This window comes from Peromyscus leucopus, chromosome 9, assembly GCF_004664715.2.
Source record: "Peromyscus leucopus breed LL Stock chromosome 9, UCI_PerLeu_2.1, whole genome shotgun sequence".
In the NCBI taxonomy this organism is placed as follows: Eukaryota; Metazoa; Chordata; class Mammalia; order Rodentia; family Cricetidae; genus Peromyscus; species Peromyscus leucopus.
This window is the reverse complement of record NC_051070.1, coordinates 61,487,338-61,511,466: the sequence shown is the minus strand read 5'-3', so window position 1 is coordinate 61,511,466 and position 24,129 is coordinate 61,487,338. Positions and strand designations below refer to the sequence as shown.

Below are 24,129 nucleotides of genomic sequence, written 5' to 3'. Positions count from 1 at the left end.
CACTGGATGGAGTCCTTAGCATCTCTATGTATAAGAGGCTCCAGGAGTGCACGCGCACACACGCACGCACGCGCGCACACACACACACACACACACACACACACACACACACTACTTCTTCTGTGGTGTTACACTTTAAAATAATTTATATTCTTCATTGTTGCAATGTTTCTTTTTTTTAAAACAATGGTGTAGTAGGTTGAATATAGTGCAAAGTGTGTCTGCCTGAGCTTGGATATTTGGGGCACACTGATGCCACAAAGTCAGGCAGGAAGAACTGAGTGGGTCAGTTAAATGCCGTCTTCTTGAACGTGTGATTAAGTTACATCTTTTCCAGCATTGTGTTTTAGGGTGTGTTTGTATAGTCAGTTTTGAGTAGTGCATTGCCTGAGTCCTTCTGCTTGAAGATGTGTTCAACCTTCCAGGTCAGCTCTGGGAAATTCTGGCTCTGTGGCTCTAGCATTCCAGGTGCTGATTTCTGTTTCTCCCATTTCCTTCTGACACACATCGATTTCTGCTCTTGGGCCTGGAGTGGCTGGAGTCAGAGGGACTGAATTGATTAGACCCTGGCCCCACCCCCAGCCCCAGCCCCAGCCCCGCCCTGGCCCCAGCCCCAGCTCCAGGAGCACCCATTATTCCTTTATTTCTTGCTACTTTCAGCCTCAGATCTTACCCTTTTCCTCATCTGCCCCCTGGCAGCCACTTTGCATGTCATTCCATTGCTAAGGGGCTGCAGACATGGACAAAGTAGGAGAGGCAGTGAGTTGCCTTGGTTGACAGACCAACTTCTGGAGACTCAGGTGACAAAGTTGGAGGGAAGCTAGGAAGCGGCTTTCTCTGGTGCTCTGACTCCAGATGCCACTCACCCCCACTGCCACCATCCAGATGAGGATTGAAAAACGGTGGTGAATCAGATTTATCAGTGTCAAGTGTCAATAAAACTCTGGAAAGTTGTCATAAATAATGATGATAAAATAGACATAAGGAAAATTTCCATTTAGGTCATGTGGAAATGATTGGGGATTGGAAAGATGGCTCAGGGCTTAAGAGCATTTGCTGCTCTTGCAGAGGACCAGGGTTTGGTTCCCAGCACCCATCCATATTAGGTGGCTCACAACCACGTGCAACTCACATTCTAGGGGACCTGCTGTCTTCCTCGGGTGTCCATGGGCAACCACCTCATGCACAAATAAAAAAAATAAAAATTTAAATTTTTTTGTATATGTGTGTGTGTGTTCCCAAGTGTGTGTGTGTGTTTCCATGTGTGTGGGGGTTCCCGTGTGTGGGTTCCCATGTGTATGTGGGGTCCTGTGTGTATGGGTTCCCATGTGTGTATGTATGCCCATACACATGCAGGCATGTACCGGCAAAGCCCAAGGCTGACATCAGGAATCCTCTCAACTTGCTCTTCCATCTTATTCTTTGAGGCAGGATATCTCAGCCCAAGCCAGAGCTTGCTGGTATGGCCAGTTTCCTTAGCCAGCTCCCCCTGGCATCCTGGTCTCTGCCTTCTGAGGCTGGAATTACAGGAGAGCTGCCACACCTTATTCACATGGGTTCTGGGGATACAACTCTCATCCGCTTGCTTGGTGTGCAAGTGTTTTAACCACCAAGCCGTCTCCCCAGCTTGATTTGAATCATGTTGAAGAGCACAGTCTGCCAGCTGCTGTGTGAAGTTCATTCCCATGCTGGACCGTCTCGAACATCTATTTACAGAAGAACTCTTTGTCGCACAAAGGGAAAACTCTGTGCCCATTAAATAGTAACTTGCTGTGTGTCACTCTCTTGGCCTTGACAGCCACCTTTCTATTCTCTGTCCATATGATTTTAACTGCTTATCATATAGTATTACTTTTTTATGACTTACTTATTTCACTTAATATATCATGTCCTCAAGGCTCATCCACACTGTAGCGCATGTCAGCATTTCCTTCCCTTTCCAGGCTTAATCCTATTTCCATGTAGCATGCAGCATATTTTGTTTATCCATTGACTGATGGATGGACATGTGAGTTAAGGATTGAAACTTTTATGTGACTACAGCATTTGTGGGAGCCAGTGTGTCAGTGAGATACTTAAAACACCATCTACTTTATAGTAGACAGACATGGGTTCTAATCAAGGTTCTATTACTTACCAGTATGCACTGAAAAAGTTATTTAAACTTTAAAAAAAGGCACTGTAAAAATCATCAGACTAGGAACTTGACCATCACCCAGAACTCTGGAAGCCAGAGAGTTTCCTGTCTTCTCTAACTCTGACTGTCCTAAGTTCTGTGTAAGTTACTCCTTTGAGTTTTCTTTTCTTTCTTTTTCTTGGACACAATTCAAGTGTACCTTTAGCTGACTGACTCACGTCTAAGAGGCCCTTCTGTCAAGATCTCAGATGTTACTTCTGCCTTAGAGACCGTGTTGTCAGGGAGTTCATCAGACAAGGTGAAACCTGATTATGTCATCTTGGTGTATCTTTTGAATGTTATATAAATTAAATTCTGTTAAGAACTTTCTTGAACATATTTCCTTGAACATTCTTACTGGATTCTCTCTAGAGTTACGCACATAGAGGTGAGATTGCCAGGGCACAAGATGTATGCATGTCCGACTTCTTTGGACAACATTTTCTTTCTTACTGTATGTATCTCACACTTGATCTTAGCCAAAAGGCCGAGAAGCGATCTTACCGTATGTATCTCAAGCTGCAAACTCAACAGCAATGTGAAAATCCCTGCCACCTCGTGTTCTTGCCAGGATCTGGTGATGTCATTTACACTTTTTTCTTTTTTGCTAGTATGATGAGTTTTAATAATAAGAACAACATTAAATCCACCAAATTACCTGTTTCTTTTGCGGGATTCATGTACTTTGGCAGTACTGTGTTGATGTCTGAATTCTTTGCCAGTTACAGTCTCTTGTTAAAGGCTTCTGGGTAGCGTGTTCTTGTGATTTACATCCCTTTCATGGAGCTTGGCTTAGAGTTTCAAAAGTATAGTTAGTTTCAAAAGTATCAACTGCAAAGGATGGGCCAGGTCCCAGCATGGTCCAGATCATCTGCTTACCATCTCTGTCACACACAGCACACACTTTCTTCTTGGTCTGCTTTTTCAGTTTCCGGTGCTGCCTGAACTCAGGGACTTGTACATGATAGGTGAGCATGCTGTCACAGTACAACAAGACCAATACTCTACATTTATTTTTTAGTTTTGGAAGCTACCTGGGGATTGCTTTATCAACCATCATGGCCGGCCTTGCATTAGCTGTGAAAACTAGAAAACTGTGCAGAGAGTGTCTTAAAGAAGCTGAAGTTTTCCCTCTGTGTATGTGGAGTCAGAAGGCTGGAGGTGAGCAGGTCAGAGCTTTACAAGGCACTCAACATCCCCCCCACCCCCAACAGGCTTGCTCTGTCTTTTTGCAGAGCAGTATTAGCATGTGGCTTTTGTTCTTTTCATGGGTCCATCCTAGGCCTTGCTGGGTTTGTTTTCCCACAGTTCTGCCTACTGGAAGCCCCACAGCAAGGTGTTAGGAGGAGTAATTTCTCCTGAGGTCACTGTTCTTGGGCTAAAGCTCGTGGTCTTGTGGTTGGGGAGATGTCTCAGAGGGTAACAGCTTTGCTGTTTAAGCATGGGAACAACAGTTTGGATTCCCAGAATCCATCTAAAAGCTGGTTGGCTGCATGGCCCCCTTGTAATCCCACTGTGGACAGGAGGTACATAGAGTTCTTGGAGCTGGCTGAAAAGCAGGCGAAAGGGAACAGGAAGCTGCAGGGTCACTGAGAGACGCTGCCTTTCTCTACAACTGACTGAGGAAGAACCCCAGCATTAACCTGGATCCTCCACAGGCACACGCCTGCACATATGTGCCTGCTGCTGCACGTGCCCCTCCATGCAGGTAAAAACATATATGCCCAGGCATGCACATTGTACACATACAAAAGTAAATGAATAGAGTTTTAAACATTTAAAAGATGGGTCTTTCCATGCTCATCCCCCTGTGCACACTCACCCCTGCTATCTCTCTGTACAACCTGTTCTCACCTTGTTAGTAGGACACCAGTCACAACGGCACAACCTAATCATCCCATTTCAACCCAGTTAGCTCTTTAGGGGACTTACTGCCACACACATGTGAATTTTATGGGAACACAACCAGTCTTTGTTGGATGACCAATTTCCAACAGCATGTGGAGGAGAGGTTTGATGCAGGATGCTGAAAACCACAGTTAAAGCAGAGATGAAACAGTCCAATATCTCTACTATTTTAGGTGGTTTCAAGGTTCATTTCTTGAACTATTTTTTTTTCCCAAAACTAATTTTAAAAAGTCACTCTTCTGAGTGGATGTGTCAAGCTGTAGTGTTGTGGGATGCTGAGACAAATCTTCCTTGAGCATGTATAGTGTTATTTCCTCTCTTTGCCTTTTCCCTTTCAGTCTTTTCTATGGTGGCTTTTGGGGAACAGAAATTCTTAACCATGGCACTGTTTACTTTGTCAGTGTTTCCCTTACGGTTAGGACTTTTAGGGGACCTGTTTGTAAAGGACGTCCCATAGCCAGTGCTGTCCATGTCCAGATTTCTGTTTCTGTTTAGATTGTTTGGCACTGCATGTCCTTTTGCATTTTAGAATCAGTTAATCATCATTTACATTTGAAACAGGCTTTATCTGTAAAGAGTTTTCCTGTCGACTAATGGCTTTTTATTACTCTCTTTATTTACCGCAAGACCATCTCTAGTTGCCAGAGTAACTGGGAAATACAGAATTTTTAGTTGGACACATTGCTACCTCAAACAAAATCAAGATTTTTTTTCTTAATAATTAAAAGGAGAGAATTAACACTGAGTCTGAGTTTGGAGAATTCTTCCAAAACTAATAAGGATGATGGCCAGAGAAAGTGATAATCTCTTATTTTATCGAATGAGGAGGGGTCCAGCGGTGTTGCCATGACAATTGGAACCCTGGTGCAACTCAGAGGAGCTGTTGGCCTCTGTTTCTGTCTGGCACAATAGGGAGAGGCTGGTAGGAATGAAGGCCTCAGGAACTTTTCCACTTAGCCTGTGGCCCAGTACATCCCAGCGCCTACTGAAGGTCAACATGGAGGAGAGTTCCTTCCACAACCTAACAGTTTTGTGAACCCCGGTGTCTCAGGTAAGCATCCCATGACACTCCAGCTCAATGTATTCATAGCAAGAGTGGTTTTTTTTTGGGGGGTCGCGGGGGAGGAGGAAAATGGTAAAAATATTTTTTAAAAAATGAGCCTTGGTCCATGCTGTCCCATGTTTCATGCACCATGAAAGTTCTCAAAGCTTCTGACTCTCTTGTTTATATTTTTAGCTGGATGATTTTTAATAATCCTTTGCTAACCTTCCTCCTCCTCCAACTTCACCTTCTCCATACACTGTTTTAAGTAGTGAACTTGGGAACAGGTATGTTGTATGATTCAGATATACAGACTCACCTGCGCCTTGAGAAAAAGAAGATGTGACATGACCTATTTGCTTCTACAAGGCTTTAATCTATTGCTCTAAACTGTGGCCCAATACAGCAGAAGGTAAGGAGCTGTCTTAGTTAATGTTCTATTGCTGTGAAAAGTCACTGTGACCACAGCAACTCTTGTAAAAGAAAGCTTTTAATTGGGAACTTGTTTACAGTTTCAGAGGTTTAGTCCATTGTCAGCATGATGGCATGCAAGCAGACACGGTGCTGGAGAAGGGGCTGAGAGTTCAGCATTTGGGTTGACAGGCAGCAGGCAGAGAGAGAGACACTGGGGCTGGCTTGAGCATTTGAAACCCCAAAGCCCACCGCCAGTGACACAATTCCTGCAACAAAACCACACCCACTCCAACAAGGCCACACCTCCTAATCCTTCTCAGGTAGTGCTATTCCTGACACCCAAGCATTCAAATCTATGAGCCTATGGCAGCCATTCTTATTTAAACCACCACAGGAGCCTATGACTAAAGCACTGGCTTTCTCTTCTTAACTGAAAAGGACCAAGAATAAACGTGAGCTGAGCTAATCTGGGTTTCTGACAATCAGATATTAGAATTGGGTTAAACATTCAAGATTTTGTTAGAAAACAATGCTCAAATGACAGACAATGGGTAAGAGCTGTTAGATCGTCATCAAGTTGAAGCAGAATAGGGAACTAGGCTAATTGTAAAGTCTCAGACCATTGTACATCTGAAGGAAGGTTCCGCAAGGTTGCTGGGAAATCTTAGAGCCAAAGTATACAGGAGGGGAGGTTCCTAGAAACAGGCTGTCAATCATACCACCTCACTGCTTGAAGCAGTCTGTGGCTAGTGTGGACCTGGCACAAACGTGGTGGAGGCTGCCAGACTGCCACACAGGAGGCCTTGATCAGCCATACTCCTGCAGCTGGAGAGTTTTCAAGGTGTAGCCTTGTAGCAACCTCCAAGTCTTAGTTAGCTTTTGCTGGAAACTTTTGAGAGTACTGGAATGAAACAGAAAATATCAACTTGGTTGACATGTGTTGACATTACTGAGTCTGGAAAGGGAAAGTGGTATTGCAAACCATAAGATCAGGGGTGGATTGCATTGGGTTTGCACAAAGTCTTTGTTTTGGTTTCTTTCTTTTTCTGTTCTTCAAGACAGAAATTCTCTGTGTAGCCCTGGCTGTCCTAGAACTTGCTCTGTAGACCAGGCTGGCCTCAAACTTTATCTGCCTGCCTCTGCCTGCTGAGTGCTGGGATTAAAGGTGTGTGCCACCATCACCCAGTGAGCTACTGCCTTTTTTTTTTTTTTTAACCTGAGACAGGGTTTCTCTGTGTAGCGTTGGCTATCCTGGAACTCACTGTGTAGACCAGGCTGGCCTCAAACTCACAGGGATTCACCTGCCTCTGCCTTCTGAGTACTTGGAGTGCTGGGATTAAAGGCGCGCACCACCACCGCCTGGTGAGTTACTGTCTTTTTAAGCTGGCACTTTTTTCTTGGGTTTCATGAGGAGTTTTCTTAAAAGTTTAAGCAAAATTCCAAATGAGGTTGATTTTCATGCTAAACAACTATGTGCAGTGGCACAGCAGAGCAAATGCAGGTGACGAATCACGAACTGTGGCCACAGAGTCACAGGTGAGCCTGTTTGTGTTCCTGAAAAGTAAGCAATCGGGCGTGGGAGATGGCTCTGTTGTAAAGTGATCGCTGAGTAAGCATGAAGACTGGGTTTGAATCACGGAAGTGGACTCTGTGTCTGTAATCTTAGTGCAGAGGAGGGTCTCTGGGGCTGGCTGGTCCTCCAGTTTAGCTAATCAGTGAGCTCCAGGCTGAGTGAGAGACTCTGTCTCAGAAGATAAAGTGGAGACTGACTGAAGAAAACAGCTGCCGTTGACATCTGGTCTGCACCTGTACCTGCACACATGCATGTGCACACACATGTACACACACACATCGAGTAACATAGGCAGGGCATGATGGTGTGAGGCAGAGGCAGGAGAGTCATGAGCTACACATTGAGGCTCCGTCTATGAAACAAGCACTTGCAGCTCTTGCTCCCCATTCAACCCAATGAGCCCAGGCAACCTAGGCATGTCAATAAAGGTGTCGTCCTTTGGAGACTCAGTCTTCTGTTACTCATTTTGTGTTTTTATTTCACACTGTTAGCTCATAGATGGGTCAACACAAGAAAGCACCAAAACTTAGTTCTGCATTTGACCTAGGGCAGAACATGTGACCCAGATGGGCATGTGACATCCACAGCAGCAGACCTACAAACCTGATTTTTTTATTTGTCATCTCCCCAAATCACGTTTATGCTGATAAGGTAACCTAATGGATTTAAAACTGAAATAGAGCAGCTCAATGAAAATGGGCTGGATCTCACCCCACATATTGAGTGCCTCCATTAGAAACAGGGCCATTGGCTAAGGAGCAGGAGAAACAGCCAGAAACTGGTCTTCACCATGTTCAAGAGAGGTCATGACAGCTCTCCATTGAAGTCACTAATTCTTTTCTGTCTGAAAGGCTTGCAAAGGCTTGCAAGAGGACATGGGAGGTCTGTGTTCTTGTTCCTTCTCTGTGATCAGTCTTTTGATGGGTGTATTTCCTGTCATTTTCCTTAGGGAGGTGGTCTTTAAAGGAGAGGAGCTGGGGGAGGAGGAGGACAAGGAAAGAACCAGTGTCTGTGAGGGTTTTGGAGAACCATCAATCATCCAGCAGCCCTGCAAAGCCCTTCTCCCTTGGGCTCCTGTCTTCAGACATCCCTGAGTTATTTCTCATCACCCACATCCAGTCACCTCGCTCAGGATCCTCTTTCTTTTCCTGATGTGTGAGCAAGTCAGTTCTCTGAGAGAATTTGCCATTATTTTGTCAATGCTCTGGGTGTCTTCTGCTGTTTGCTTAGTAAGTAAGGGCTCTCATAGGCTGTGAACCAATGATACATCACACGATGAACCATGATACATCACAGTTACATGTTCCCAAAGGAACTTTTCCAGACCTATGTGTATATGTTCCTGGAACAAAGTTCAGCCATGAGTCCTACAGGGTGGACATCACCACACCCTGCACCGTGTGGAAACTGTGCAGGGCTTTTGGTGTACGGCAAAGCCTTAGGAACACCTGTCGTATGCATGAGAAGTTCCAGGACATTTCACGAGAGGGGTCAACGGTGTGTGGCAGGGGGATTTCAGCTTTCTGTGGTCATTGCCCTCCCTGCAAGGATGCTAGCAAGGGCAGCTGGCTGCAGGCCTTCAGCTGATCCTAACTGCTCTCCTCTTCACAGTGGTCCCCTGTGAATGGAGATGCTGTGTCTGCACCCTTCCGCAGACTCACGGGTGCTGGAGGACTCTTTTTCTCCTACAGTTCTGACACTCGGTAACAGGCAAGTTACTATAACACACCAGGCTGATGTCAAGAGACACGACTGAAATAAGCCCCCATTCTCCCTCTCCCCTCGTCTCTCACACACAGATCTGTCAAAAGAGATCTGCTGAAGCCCAGGCAGTGTGTATTGCTCAGCTCCCTGCAAGTGGGCTGGATTCCACGGACAGCAGAAGAGAAGAGCAGGTCCATTTAGCCTATAGACTAGTAGACCCACATTAAAATGGTTCCAAGCTGTCATGTTAAAAAAAACAAACAAAACAAAACAAAAAAACATGGATGAATGAGAAATATTTACTTTCTGAAAATGAAACAGCAACTTGAGGAAAAGCAAAGGCATCTGGTTTTATTTATTCATTTAAATTTTTGTTGTGTTTTCTGCACTAGTTATTTTTCTGGTCCTGGGACAGAATCCCCAAGGGAAGCCACTCGTGGAAGGAGAGATTGTTTGGCTTGCAGCCTCAGGGATTCAGTGCATCACGGTAGGGGAAGGCATGTGGCTCTATCCACAGCGGCAGGGATGGGAGCTGGCAACTTCTCATGTCTTGGTGGATCAGGACACAGAGCATAGAACCAGAAGCAGACCTCAGCTGGAACCCCAAACTCCGATGCTCCCAGGGGCTGTGTTTACTAGCTAAGCACCCAAAAGTGCTATAAGTTTCTAAACTATTCCAACACCAAGTGAGGACTAAATGCTCAAAACACGAGTGTGTGTGCGTGTGTGTTATTTCATTTTCAAATTCTAACATTTTCTGAGAATAAAAATGCTAAAACTTGGGTCCTCCATTAGAGCTGGACAAACATTCATTTTTGTCTTATTGATGCAACAATGGGTTTCATTAACTTGCTGTAGGTGTTACAGTGCCAATAGCACACCAAACACATTACTTTGAATGGACTAACACCATCATAACTCCAGACAGCTTGCCTCGTTACACCTCATTCCGTTATCTCATTCCTACACTGGCCCACCTCTGACTGTACTGCACAGATCTCCTGCTGACCCACATACAGACTGTGCTCTGGGAAGAGTAGCAGTTACATCCCCGCCCCCCATCCTGTGCCTACTCAGATGTGCACACCCTCTATCTGAGCATCGTGTGATTGGAGTGGAAACAGAGCCTGCTTTCTTCATCTGCTGCTGCAGGACCCATGTGCATGCCATCAGTAGTGCTCAGGGTGGCTCACAGTGGAGTGAGAAGGGACAGAAGCAATGAACCCCGATAGCAGTGAACCACTGCTCCTGCTGACCGGTGCAATGCTTTCCAAAGGCAATTGACATGGGTCTTAATAGAAGACATACAGATAAGCTTCTCATTCATTGCAGACCCTAAAGACTGGTACATAGGGAATTATTTTCAATGGAAACAAAACATGAAACTGATCCATTGACACCCCCCCCCACCAGGGATGTAAACTCTGTCCTTCGGCAGGGAATGTATTTATTCCAATGTCAACCTCAGTGTTTGAAAGTTACTGATATTTCAGCAGAGTACACCTAAAGGGTCATCAATGGCATTTGGTTACAGCACAACACACGTTGAATAGTATTTAAAATCTACCTTTCGAGTTAGAGTCCAGTTAGTTTAATCAAACACCTGCACTATTCAATGAAGTTAGAGGCTGGGCAAATTTACCATAGTGCACAGCCTAGAAAAGGCTCAGTAGATATTTTCTCTGTTTTAAAGATCAGCCCAGCCGGGCGGTGGTGGCGCACGCCTTTAATCCCAGCACTTGGGAGGCAGAGGCAGGCGGATCTCTGTGAGTTCGAGGCCAGCCTGGGCTACCAAGTGAGCTCCAGGAAAGGCGCAAAGCTACGCAGAGAAACTCTGTTTCGAAAATCAAAAAAAAAAAAAAAAAAGATCAGCCCAAAGTCTGCTGGATTTGGTCACACTAGTTTATCCAGTAGAGCTGGCCTAAGTTTCTTGGTATTATAACAATACTCAAAGACAATAGCTTGGTGACCTGCCATAGATACTTACATTTGTTATACACTAAAGCTTGCCTCTCCATAAAGGATGTGAGTACGTGTAGTAAGTGTACCCCATATCACTGTGACTAGACTTGCCTCCTATAACTGGCCCATGTCACGCTAAGCACTTGGCTCCTTGGTCACCATCTTTTTGATCCCTGGTCCTGTGGTTCCAGCATAGTGCATGGGACCATGCACTATGGGACCCAGCATGCTGTTTTCTGTCTATTATTGGGAGTGAGTTTGGGAGCTGTGAATAGAACAGCTCTGATGAAGTCTCCAGTGGCAACTGGAAGTAATTCATGACAAGGTAGCAGTCGGCCTTTCTCTCCCACTTCCTGGCCCTAAAGCATTATAAATCCCTGCCTAACCCCAGGCTAGTCCCCACAGTGAAAACTCTAGTTCATATTTTATTTGCCTCTGTTCCTAAATGGCCTTAATTCTCAGTGGCTTACAAATTTTGAGCTTTGACCCACTAGTGGTTTCTAAATTTAATCACTGTGTCAAATAAGCATAAAGAAAGAGACCCCATGGAACAGAATGAAAAACCGCCACATCAAGTCCTGATCAGGAGGGAAAACTGATTTGGGAAATGCTCTTGTTTCTGTTGAATGCATACAAGAGAGCATGGACTGCAATGAAATGGATTCTTCTCATGGACCTTGATGAGAAGCATTTGAGATAAACAGGAAAGTTGTTTGAGGTGGAATTCAGGTGCTTTTAAGAAAGTCTCAGAAAGGGGCAGAATATGGCCTGTGTAAAGCTCCTGGATGCCGTGCCCTCAGTCAGCCTTCCACTGTGCCCAGTCATCAAGGCCACACCATTAAGTGTTGCTCCGTTTCCATTGTTATGTAGAGGGACATCCCAAAATCAATATTGTACACAATGAGAAACACTTTCTAGTTCACAAGGTGCTTTGATTCCTGCTATCCTACTTGATTATGGTTTGATAAGAGGTGCTGAGTGCATCCTAGAAGAGGAGCCTGACTCCTCTAGCACTTGAATGTGCCTGGCCTGTTTTAGTTCAGTGTTAATGTGACCACTGCCTACAAGGGATACATTTATCTGAAGTTATTTCCTGTGCATTATTAATTTTTGAACCTGGTGGCTGTTCTTTGGCCTATGTGTGGTATGGTAGTCTTCTAACATCTCCAGAAGCCTGGACTTAATATTAGAGGAGGTAAGATTTGCAAGTATCAGTGTCCTCAGGAATTATGGCACCAAGGGGAAGAAGGTGGCGCCTTGCTGTAGAGCAGCTTAGTAGAAGAAGGCTGGCATTGCTAGCTAGCTCTCACACCTTTTCACCAAGAAATACAGGCTTGAGCAGGCTGATGATAAAAAGACTGCTTTTCTTTTCTTTCTCTTTCATCTACCACAGAAACAAGCTTCACTGATAAGGATTGAGAGATGCAGTGATTTATGGCTACAGCAGTAAGTCATCAAGAGTCAGTTTAATACCACGGTCAGTTAGCAAAGTAAAAGTAGTGGGTTCTCCCCTAGAACTTTTGTCTTGTCTAGTCACGGGTTCTTGACTAGACGATGGATCCAGGTATAGGTTTCACCTTGTGGAGTGGATCTTAAATCAGAAGATGGCTGGTCACTCCCATGACATTTGTGCCACTATGGCACTAGTAGACATGTCTTAGGCCAGTCATTATTGTTGCTTGCAGAGTCCACAGATAGGTAATGCACATGATTACCTTTCTTCTTCAATAGCAGGAGCAGCACCTTTTGGCACCATGAAAGCTAGCAGGTAGGGATGAAGCTTCCATGTTGTAACGACTTCGTGTCTCCATGTTCCAAGACTCGGATATGAGGTGCCATCAACAGTAGAGTCTTACCATCAAGTCCTGGAGGAGAAGCAAGAGCGATGTCATTGGACTGTAGTATTTGGGGGCAGGGGTTATGGGACCCCATGGGACTATTTATTTGTTAGCCTATGGTTTCTAGTAGGAACATTATCTCCCTGTTATATGGTAACTCCATTTTAACTCTCTCTGGTTTGTGTGTGTGTGTGTGTGTGTGTGTGTGTGTGTGTATGTGTGTGTGTGTCTGTCTCTCTGTCTCTCTTTGCCTGTCTGTCTCTGTCTCTGTCTCTCCCAGCTTCTACAGTAGTAGGTAGATCTCCTTATGACTTTTTCTAAAGGTCTCTAGTGCCATGCATCCCTCCATGTATTCCCTCCTCTACCCTGATTTCTTGTCTCCTCCCACCAAATGGTTCCTGTCCCATCACTTCCTTTTAAACCTTTATACCACTGCATTATATTCTCTCTGAGACACCCCAAAACATTCCCCTTACTAAATTCCTGGACTCTGTGGGTACTCCAAATGCAACACACACAGTCCAACCTTTGTTTTTTGACCTTAGCCATTCTGACTGAGGTAAGGCGAAATCTCAAAGCAGTTTTAGTTTGCCTTTCTCTGATGGTTAAGGAGGTTGAACACTGAAGAAATATTTCTCAGCCATTTGTTTTTTCATCTTTTGAGAACTCTCTGTTTATTTCCATGCTCCATTTTAAAAAATTGGGTTGTTTGCCTGATATTTAGTTTTTCCAGCTCATTTTGTATTATAGGCATGAACCTTCTGTCTGATATATAGATCGTAAACATTTCCCCATTCTGTAGATTTCTTCCTCAGTTGAATGATGATGTTCTTTGCTGTACAGAAACATTTTCATTTTAATGAGTTTCCATTTACTAATTGTTGGTCATAAAGCATAAGCTATTGGAGTCCTGTCTTAGTTAGAGTTTCTAGTGCTGTGAAGAGACACCATGACTATGGCAACTCTTATAAAGAAAATATTTAGTTGGGGTGGCTGGCTTACAGTTTCAGTGTTTCAGTCCATTATGGCGGAGAGCATGGCAGCGTGCAGGCAGATGTGGTGCTGGAGGAATAGCTGAGAGTCCTACATCTTGCAGGCAACAGGAAGTCGACTGAAAGTCACACTGAAGGAAGCTTGAACAAAAGAGACCTCAAAGCCCGCCCCCACAGTGACACATTTCCTCCAACAAGGCCACACCTCCTAATAGTGCCACTCCTTTGGGGGCCGTTTTCTTTCAAATCACCGCAAGTCTTCTTCAGAAAGTCCTTTCCTGTGCTGGAGTTCAATTATATTCCTCAGTTTCTCCTCTATCAGATTCAAGGGATCAAGCTTTATATTGAGTTCCTTGGTCTATTTGTAGTCAACATTTGTGCAGGGTGAATGATAAGGATTATATTTTATTCTTTTTTTACCAGGGTAAGCTATCCAGTTTGACCAGGATCATTTGTTGAAGATGCTTCCTTTTCCCACATATACTCACACACACACTCACATACACACACACACACACACACACACACACACATGCAGAGAGACAGAGAGAGAGAGAGATGGGGGGTGGGAAGAGTGAAAGAGAAGCATAGGAGCCTCCAAGAAATCTGAAAACCAGAAGGAGTCAGAAGGAGTTAAGCCATGTCTGCCTAGTGTGGCTTTTTTTCTGGCAGGTTCCCATCAGTTTAGGTCATTTCTGATGACTTCACTTTCCTGGTGACATCAGCTTCTAATCTCCTGAAGGTGAATTCATGTTCGATTGCTTCAGAATGCTCAGCTCCGAGTTCCAAGCCATTCCCGTTGATGTATGGGCAGAGCTTGTCTTTATGAGGCCACAGTCTGGCCTGCGCGCAGCCTTTGCGCTGACCGGATCGTGTTACCACGTGGATATTAAGTCACCAACTGGCACGGCTCAGTTCAAAGATGAAATGTTCTTGCTGCAAGCAAAACCACAGAGCTGTTCTGCAGTCTCCTCACCTGCACCCCAGGTACAAAATAAAGGGGTGACTGGATTGCTGAAGTCTGTCTTCATTTGTTATGTTTCTGGGTACCGTCTCCTCTCCCTTGCCAGGGCCTGCAGGTAGCAACGTTGGCATGATTTTCAGTCTGTTGTAACCTCAAACTATTGAAAATGTCCAGTCGCTGATGGCACAAATGAAATTAAAGACTTTGAAATACTTTTGTTTAGCCTCATTCTAAAGCATCGAGTCGGCGAACTAAGGTAACCGCTTTTCCCCCAACACCAGGACCTGTTTTAGATGCCAGGACAGGGCAGACATCACACAAAGGCAGCTGTCCTTGCTGGTGGTGTGTGCTCTGACAAAGGGCTGCCCTTGCTTAGCACTGACTGGCACTCAGGGTCTCCGGAGTGTGTAGGATGGCCTCGCAGGTGTCTCTGAAATTGCTCTGGTGTGAGGGCCATGCAAGTCCACTCTGTGCCCTCCCTGACCTCCTTTGATTATCCTGACACCCAGTTATGACGTCACCAGATAGGGATTGTCATCATGTCTCCCCAATACTAAGTGACCTTCCTGCGCCCTTGGGGAGAGGGTACTATGTCCTCTGCTGTAATATAGACCAAATGAGGCAGAAGGAAGCCTGTCTGTGGGGAGCAGAGTCCCTGTAATATGTCACGGATCCCAAGCACTCCTTTCTTCTGATAAATGGGTCTGGGCAGTCAACTCTGGATACAAGCAAAGATTGTCAATCATGTCGGGAAAATTTCACACTGACATTGTTAAGAGCAGATACCGATGCTTAAACAGGCCAGTGACGCAGTACCCAATGCTTCTCCACTCCAAGCTGAAGGAAAGGGAGGAAGGAGTAGAGATGTATACCTTCACAAATGGAGCAGTCAGTGGCTGTGGACACCTAGCCTCAGTCTGGGGTCAGTCCACAGACGAAAGGACTCTGAAAAGATGTTATTCCTTGGCCTTCCGCAAAAGAAGTGTAAAGCTTCCATTTTCTTGAGGAAAGAAATTTCCTGGGTGATAGACAGACTTAGTTTTTAAACAGAAGGAGGCTTGGTTTTCTGAGTTTCAAGTCTCTTTTAGATGGGGGTGAGGGGTGGGTCTGGGGTGGCCACATCAGAGGAAACTGGTAGGATCCCACTCCAGGATGCTGACACTGTTACCGTTCCGTTTGCTCGGGATATGCCATGATACCGATACCAGCGTCTTTCCAAGTTACAGTGTGAAGGCAACCAGCTCCCACTGTCTTCCTGCTGCATGCCAAAGAGGTAGACGTGTTACAGAAGGCTCTTCATCAATACTGCCTCACTGCGATGCTCTTTGTAGAGGAAGAGGAAGTAAAAATAACATGAGAAAGAACACAGGAAAAATTCTTTGAAACTCCCATTTGAAATAAAATAATTCTGTGTGTGTGTGTGTGTGTGTGTGTGTGTGTGTGTGTGTGTGTGTGTGTGTTTGCGCGCGCGCACCAGGGATGAAATCCAGGTCCTCATACTCCCTCAGCAAGCACTGAGGCATCTTTCCAGTCCTCAAAAATTCTTTCCTTTGACCCACGTCTTGAACTTCTCTCTTTCGGTAGCACATCTGTTCTATAGGCACACGGACATTCCATTTCCCTCAACAAAGACACACTAAAGCTCACCACTCCCCATTCCTGTAAGCTCCTTGATAAACACAGGTGGAGAGCACCTTACTGGGCTGGAAAGACAGGAGGAAATCTACGCTCTTCTGAGTGACATGACTCATGTGGGCTCATGTACATCTGCCACAGGGAGAACAGAGCCCTGGATGAGCCCCGTCTTTCCCTCACAGGCCCTGCTGGGGTGTTTCTGGAGCCCGGAGAGGACTACTTCTCTTCTATTTGGAAGTTGTTTGGTTTTGCAGATGGAGGTAAGAGTATCTGCAGTAAGTGAGGTTTTGTTTTTGTTTTCTTCCTTTTTGAGATGGGATCTTGCTGTGGTGTCTAGGTTGATCTCAATCTTCTCAGTCCTCCTACCTCAGTTTCTATAGTGGCTGAGACCATAGGCACACACCATAATGACCTGCTCAAGTTAATGCACTTGGATATGCTATCATTATGTTGATGATGGTAGAAGTTTCTTTGGGTTGATTCTGTTTTCTGTAGATCCCTGGGTTGTTGGTAAACACAGCTTGCCCTCCATTTACTGGGTGTTTTTTGTTTTGTTTTTTTTTTTTTTTAAATCAGGGTGGGATGTTAAACTACCAAAGAGGTGTGTGTCTTTTTCTTCTACCTTGTGATCAGAGGTTGACTTTAGGATGTCTAGTATCTCATCAACCCTCCCCACCTACCCCCCAGCACCCAATGCAGCACAATCTTGAGAATACCCAACGAGAATGGTGGCCTACTCTCTACCTCCCGGTTGCCATCTGTGTAGACCAGTCCTGTGCCAGGCTCAGAACCAGCAGGACCATCTCACTCTGTGCAGCCTGCTGGTGGCTTCAGGTACAGAGAAAGGAGGCTGCTCCCCCCCAAAAACTGATGTGTGCACATATACCAGCAAAGGAACCTTTCAACCCAGCTCTGCCACTTGCTGCCCTGTGACACCGGGCAAAGACTAAATTCATGAAACGTGTTTGTCATCCATCCCAAGACCTAGCTCTGAAGGGAAACAGTTTTACCAGATACCCCTATAGCCACTGGGATGAGAAAGATATGCTCAGGGTTTGGTAAGTGTTGCTTTAGTTAAATAAAGCTAAACATTCCTGGAGCAGTTTGTGCTTTCTGAGAGGCCAACAGAGGCACCCTTGCTATATGTCGCAGATCTGTCTGGATCTCACCATCCTCCCAACTTCTTTTGAATGTCCAATCTAGACTGAAACCAGAAACATCCAAAGATGTTCACCACAGGAAGAGCTCATGTTAGTCCCAGTGGCCAGCCAATAGCACACCATCATCCTTGGGTCTCAGTGCTCAGAATGGGACCTGACATGGCCAGCATTCTGGGAGGAATCCATATGAATTGTTAAAGTCAACTAAAAGCAGGTGGTACAAAACAGCGCCTGAACAGAAAGTGGAATCTAGTGATAGGTTAAGTTTCTTGATTTGTGGATTACAAAGGATGCAGTTCTTTCAAGGACTTGTCTTGGTCTATATAGCTAGTCATAAACTCACAATGGGTTATGCCCTAGTGAACTGTAAGCTGAGTTGAAAACTCACTGGATCTGCCTAACTTGCTAAACACCAGACTTGCTATATGTCACAGGCCTGGCCTAACTTGGGTGCAAAGTACAATGTAGTTAGTGCCTTGGCTATTTGTCTTTGTGACTGTGGCTTGCTCTTGCCACTCAGCAGCGCATGAAAGGTGTGTGTGACTAATGAATGTGTATGAAGTTCACACTGTAAGAAAGTATAAAAACACAGGGTTGGGGATCTAGCTCCGCTGGCAGAGTGTTTGCCAAGCACGCATAAAGCTCTGAGTTTGATCCTCAGCCCTACATAACCTGGGGATGGTAGAGCAGGCCTGTAGCTCCAGCATCAAGAAGTGGAGATGGGAACACCAGAAATTCAAGGTCATTCTTGAATGAACTTTTGTATAGGGAGTTCAAGGCCAGCCTAGAGTATATGAGACCCTGTCTTAAAAAAAAAAAGGAAAACAGAAAAGAAAATCTCTCTTTCTCTGTCTCTCTGTCTCTGTCTCTCTCTCTGTCTCTGTCTCTCTCAACAGTGTCTCTCACTGGGACACAAGGTTGGACAACTGGATGAGGTTGACTGGCTGACAACCTCCCTCATGCTGGGATTAAAAACGTGCTGCTATTCCTGCCTTTTGTTTCTATGTGGGTGCTGGGAGGGTCAAAATTAAGTCTTTATGCAAGCACATACTGAATGATCTCTCTAGCCTCCTCTTTTGCTCATTTGAAAACTGATTTGATATTGATGCTGAGTTTTAAGAATGTTCTATGTATTCTGATTGTTAAGATATGTTTTTATTTTATTTTATTTTTGCTGTTCTATGGGTTATCTTTTCAGATGGGATTTAGAAACCATTTGATTCTTTTAAGTTTTACTCTTACTATTTGGTAGGCAAGACCAGACCATGGATTAGTATAGGACTGTTTTTCCCATGAGTGAAATCACCACTTGCCAAGTACTCTTGATTTCATGTGAATTATGAAATTGTGAATCTGGCTGTTGAGAACAGTCATTTTTCCTGTCCTGTACGAATTCTATGCATTATTCTTTGTAATTCTTGAAGATGGAGCTTCCTCTGGTAGCTCCTAACCTCTTCAAAAGTCTCCACGAACTAGAGATCTGAACTTCAAGGCGACATTCCATGGGAAGTGAGACTCCTCCAGGCCCTCCACATCCTTCCAGTTTCCATCTTGGTCATTCCCTGTTAGCAGGTAGGAGCAAGAGGGAGTGAAAGCTGCATTATTCCCACTAACACCACTATTTAAGCACCTCCAGGCTGGTGAGGCTCGAGGGTAATCACACGGACTACACAGGGCCACACTAGCCAGGATTCAGCTCAAGGAGTCAATGAGGATGAGAAGAGAACCATGGCCAGCAGGGAGGCCAGAAGATAGCATAACTGAGGTACTCCAGAAGGCATACACAAGGAGGTGCTCATGCCTGGGGACCAGCAGGGCTCTGAGATGACTGAAGCCAGCTGAGCACACCAGAGTTCCCTGGATGGCCCCAGCCTGGGCCAGACCACAGTGTCCTGCTTCCTGCTGTGCAGGCTACAGTAGACAGCCAGGCTGGCAGCTGGGCGCTGAATTCAAATTTGCAATAAATCAGCAAGTTCACATCTGTTCTAGCACTTCAAAAGAACGCTTCATGTGGTCCTAGTCATTTGGGGTTTAGAATAGCATCTTGGGTTAGGGTAGTTATATTGGGTGTAGATAAACAGCTTTGACAGTCCACGTTTCAAATTCCTTTTCATCTATGTAACTATCCTAGCCTGTATTTTTGTTGACCCACTCGTCATAAAAAGGGCATCTATTAAGCTGAGGCAAATTCATGGTATTATTTGATTGAGTATATTTTATGCAGAAGGAGAAAGTTTTGCTTATTCAGCTAGATTATAGATCTTTCTCTCTTAGATACACACCTCACTGAGAACAAAAAACTTCAAATGTGTTGATGGACTCTCATCATGACCCTTTGGAACCAGCTTAAATTCCACTTGCTCTAAGGATGATGTCTCTACTGGTCTTCCCTGTAATTCTACAGTTTACCCTCACTACATTCTAGGCCTATGACATTTCCATTGCTGGTTCCATGTTTCTTAAGGACAAAGGACAATTCCCTACCATGTCAGTGTCTTAGGGCTTCTCTATCAGTACTACAAATTGAGTGTTTAAAACCCATATCCCCCCCCCCACCTCCACCCCATCTTCCTTTGCTGACTAGTTTTATAGTAACTTGATCCTGGCTAGAGTCATTGTGAAAGAGGATCCTCGGTGGAGAAAATGCACCAACTACACCATGGCCAAGCCTGTGGTGCATTTCTTGATTGATAATTGATGTGGGAGGGTTCTGCTCACTGTGGGCAGTGCCTAGTACTGGGTGCTATAAGAAAGCAGGCTGAGGAAGCTATGAGGAACAGGCCAGTGAGAAGCACTCCTCTGTAGCTAGAGTTTTCCTGCCTTGGCCACAGTCAGGACAAATCTTTGTTACCCGCCAGTCCCACAGCCACTCAGATCCAACCAAGTAAACACAGAGACTTATATTACATACAAACTGTATGGCCGTGGCAGGCTTCTTGCTAACTGTTCTTATAGCTTAAATTAATCTGTTTCCATAAATCTATACCTTGCCATGTGGCTCGTGGCTTACCAGCATCTTCACATGCTGCTTGTCATGGCAGTGGCTGGCAGTGACTCCTTCCGCCTTCCTGTTCTTTCTTTTCTCCTCTCTGTTAGTCCTACCTATACTTCCTGCCTAGCCACTGGCCAATCAGTGTTTTATTTATTGACCAATCAGAGCAATTTAACATACAGACCATCCCTCAGCACTCCTCCATGGGCTCTGCTTCAATTCCTGCCCCCAGGTTCCTGTCTTGAGTTCCTGCCCTGACTTCCCTGGATGAGGGACATACGCTATAAGATGAAGTCAACCTTCTCCTCCCAAGGTTGCTTTTGGTGCTTGTATCTAGTGCAACAGCACAACCCTGACACAGGAACTAAAAACTCCTCCTTTTATTCTTATTCTTTCTTATGTGTGTTTCTCCTTGGGCAGTGCTGGAAACACAGGACAAAGTGCTGAGCCACATCCCCAAACCACAAAGTGACTCCCCTCCCCCTTAGTTTTGGAAGCTAGAACAAAATTAAGGTGTCAGCATGGCCAAGTTCCCTGTAAGCCTGTGGGTGAATACTTATCCCTGCCATTCTCTTAGCTGGTGGTTTGTTGGCCCCTTCTGGCTCGTAACATCATTAATGTCAATCTTCGCTCTCACTGTTCCTCACTCTATGTGTCTTTGTCTTCACATACACAGCTTCTTATAAGAAAACAATCATATTGGCTCAGACTCTAAGCCATGGCCTCAGTGTTTATGCCCCCTGCCCTCCAATCCACATATGTGAAATCCTAATCTACAAAGTGATAATGGGTTAAGAGGTGGGACATTTGAAAGGCAATCAGGTCACAAGGGAGGAAGTTTCAAGAATTCAGTATCCTTATAGAAGTAACTCCATGGGACCAGCTCACCTCTCCCACAAGGTGAGGAGCCAGGGAGAAGTTACTGTGCCAAATCAGAAAATGAGCTATCACTGTAAACCAAATCTTCTGGTGTCTTGATCTTGGTGTTCTCAACCTCAGTGAGTAGGCAAAGTAATTCTCCGCTTCCATTTTTAAGTCTAGTATTTTGCATCACAGCTCTGGCACAGTGTGACAGAGTCTCTTCCAGGCCCCTCTCTCCTAGGTTATGGTGATTTGTGGGCACTCTCTGGTGTTCTTTAGAGGAAGGATGCACCACACTACTATCTGCCTTCATATTCTCATGCCATTCTCCATTTATACATATTTTTGTTCAAACCTCCTCTTTCCACAAACTTCAGTCATATTTGTTTGAGGCCCACCCTACTTCAGCATGACCTCATCTCAACGACATGACATTTGCCATGACCCTAATCTGAAATAAAGTCATATTCGTAGGCACACTGGGGCTGGACCTCAGCATGTCTTTTGGAGAGGACAAAATTCCACCTGGGACATTGCTACTCTAAAAAAGTGATTTTATTAAGGGAAGGTGAAAATTCTGTGCTTAATAAGGAAGGAAATTTAGACTTGTGGGAAACAAAACCTTTCATCTGGGAAGTTAAAAACCAAACCCAAGTCATGTATATCTAGATAAGTGGTTGCTATGCTTTAGATTCTGAACCCATGTGCTGAAGGCTTGGTTCCCAGCCTGTGGTGCTATTGAGAAAGCATGGAACATTTAGGAGGTGTGGCCTGATGAAGTAAGTTGGGTCACTGGGGATGTGCTACTGAAGGAGGTTGGGACCCTTGCCCCTCCCTGTCTCGCCATTTGTTTCCTGGATGCCACAAGTTGTGCAGGACTCTTCTACTGCACATGCTCATCATGATGCACTATGCCACTACAGGACCAGGGCGACCGGCCAAATGAGCATGAAACTTAAAAACTATGAGACAGAAAACACACATGTGCGCGCGCGCACACACACACACACACACACACACACACACACACACACACACACGCGCACACACACACACACACACACACACACCAATAATAACCCCCCCAAAACCCTTTCTTCCTTTTAAGTGGTTAATCTCAGAAATTTTGTCACAGTGACAAAATGCTGATTAATATAATGACAGAGACAATAGATGTTACAGACAATAATGGCATTCAAATATCTAATAACTTACACTGCAAAGGTGTCAGACTAGATTACAGTCAATGCCAACCCTGTAAAAAAAAAGATCCAGAGAGTGAAAACTCGGCACCCCATGGCTAAGAATGTCAGCCCTGGCTACCTCAGTGCTGAGAAGCAAGATTCAATGAGGACTGGGGCCATTCTAGGTCAGTTCAGAGAAGAGATGGTGTTTGGACTGAACCTGATGATGTGAGGGAAGAGAAGCAGAAGTCATTAGTCATTGTCTTAGAGTTTCTATTGCTGTGAAGAGACATCATGACCACGGCAATTTTTATAAAGTTTAATTTAAACTTTAATTTTTAAGAAAGTTTAATTGAGGGGCTTACATTTTCAGAGGTTTAGTCTGTTATCATCATGGTGGGACATGTTGGCTTGCAGGCAGACATAGTGCTGGCTACATCTTGATCAGAAGGCAACAGGAAGTGAACTGAGACACTGGGCATATCTTAAGCACAGGAGACTTCAAAGCCCAACGCCACAGTGACTCTCTTCAACAAAGCCACACGTTCTAATAGTGCCACTCCCTATGAGCTTATGGGGGCCAATTACATTCAAACACTGCAGTCATTAGTGGGATTCCTGGAGTCAGTCATGTGTGGGATGGGACTGAGGGAGGAATGGAAGAAGAAAATCAGTGAGGAAGGCTCTCTAGGAGCTGAGCTCTAAGGTGAGGAAGATGGAGGGCTTGATATTGGAGGGAAAGACTAAGATGAGAGAAAGAGGGTGTGACTAAGGGTGGAGAGAACATACCTAGGTCACACTGCTAAATATTCTATCATAATACATCTTTGTGTTTAAATTAAAAATTGAACTTGTAATTTTGAGACATATAATCAGATGCAGTTGTAGGAAATAATAGAGTGAGAACTATACAAGCATTGCAAGTTACCATTGTAAGGCTTTAGATAATGTTATAACCATGACATTGACACAACCCACTGATCTTGTTCAAATCTCCCAGTTTCACTGCTGGTATGTATATTCTTCAGTGCAGCGCAGTGCAAGTGTGGATTCATCCATGCGCCATCACAGCCAGGATGCAGACCACCTCTGTCCCCACAAGGCTTTCAAGTTACCTTTTATGATCACACCTGCCTTCCTTCCACCCAGTTCTCCCATCTCTGGCTTCTTCGGAACACTAACCCCTTCTCCGTTCTGTGACTTGTCATGACAAGAATCTTTACAAATATGACACCATATAATGTGAAACCTTTTGGAATTCACCATTTCACTCTACCCGATTCTCTGCAGATCCATTTGGAATATTGCGTTTATCAGTAATTTGTATATTTGGGAGGATGCTTTCATGATTTGTATACAAGATCATAGATGAAATATCAACAACTTGGAAACAAACTACATGTTCTTTAGTAGAGGGCTTTCACGAATAATTATGGCAATCCACTCCAGAAGGTTTCAGGCCACCATTACAATAGTTAGATATTTATGAAGTGAAGGGAAGAAGCTTTGAGATCATGGAAACGCGGAAGACAAGCTCATCCCAGCAGTGTTTTAGATAAATATTACATTTGATAAATAGGTAAAATTCCACACAAAGGAGTCTGCTTACAAACAGGATTACAAATGTTAGAAACTCACCTCCAAGCCTTCCTGGGGAACACTGGTGGTGTCTGAATGCATTTTAGTGCTATAAGTAGTCACCAGGATGCTAGTGTACCAGGGAC

The 24,129-nt window shown here is 44.7% G+C and overlaps 1 pseudogene; it reads left to right on the top strand.

Annotated features, from left to right (window-relative positions):
• Positions 1–8,388: 8,388 nt before the first annotated feature.
• The window catches only part of LOC114693874, a 39,055-nt pseudogene continuing 23,314 nt past the window's right edge, over positions 8,389–24,129 (top strand).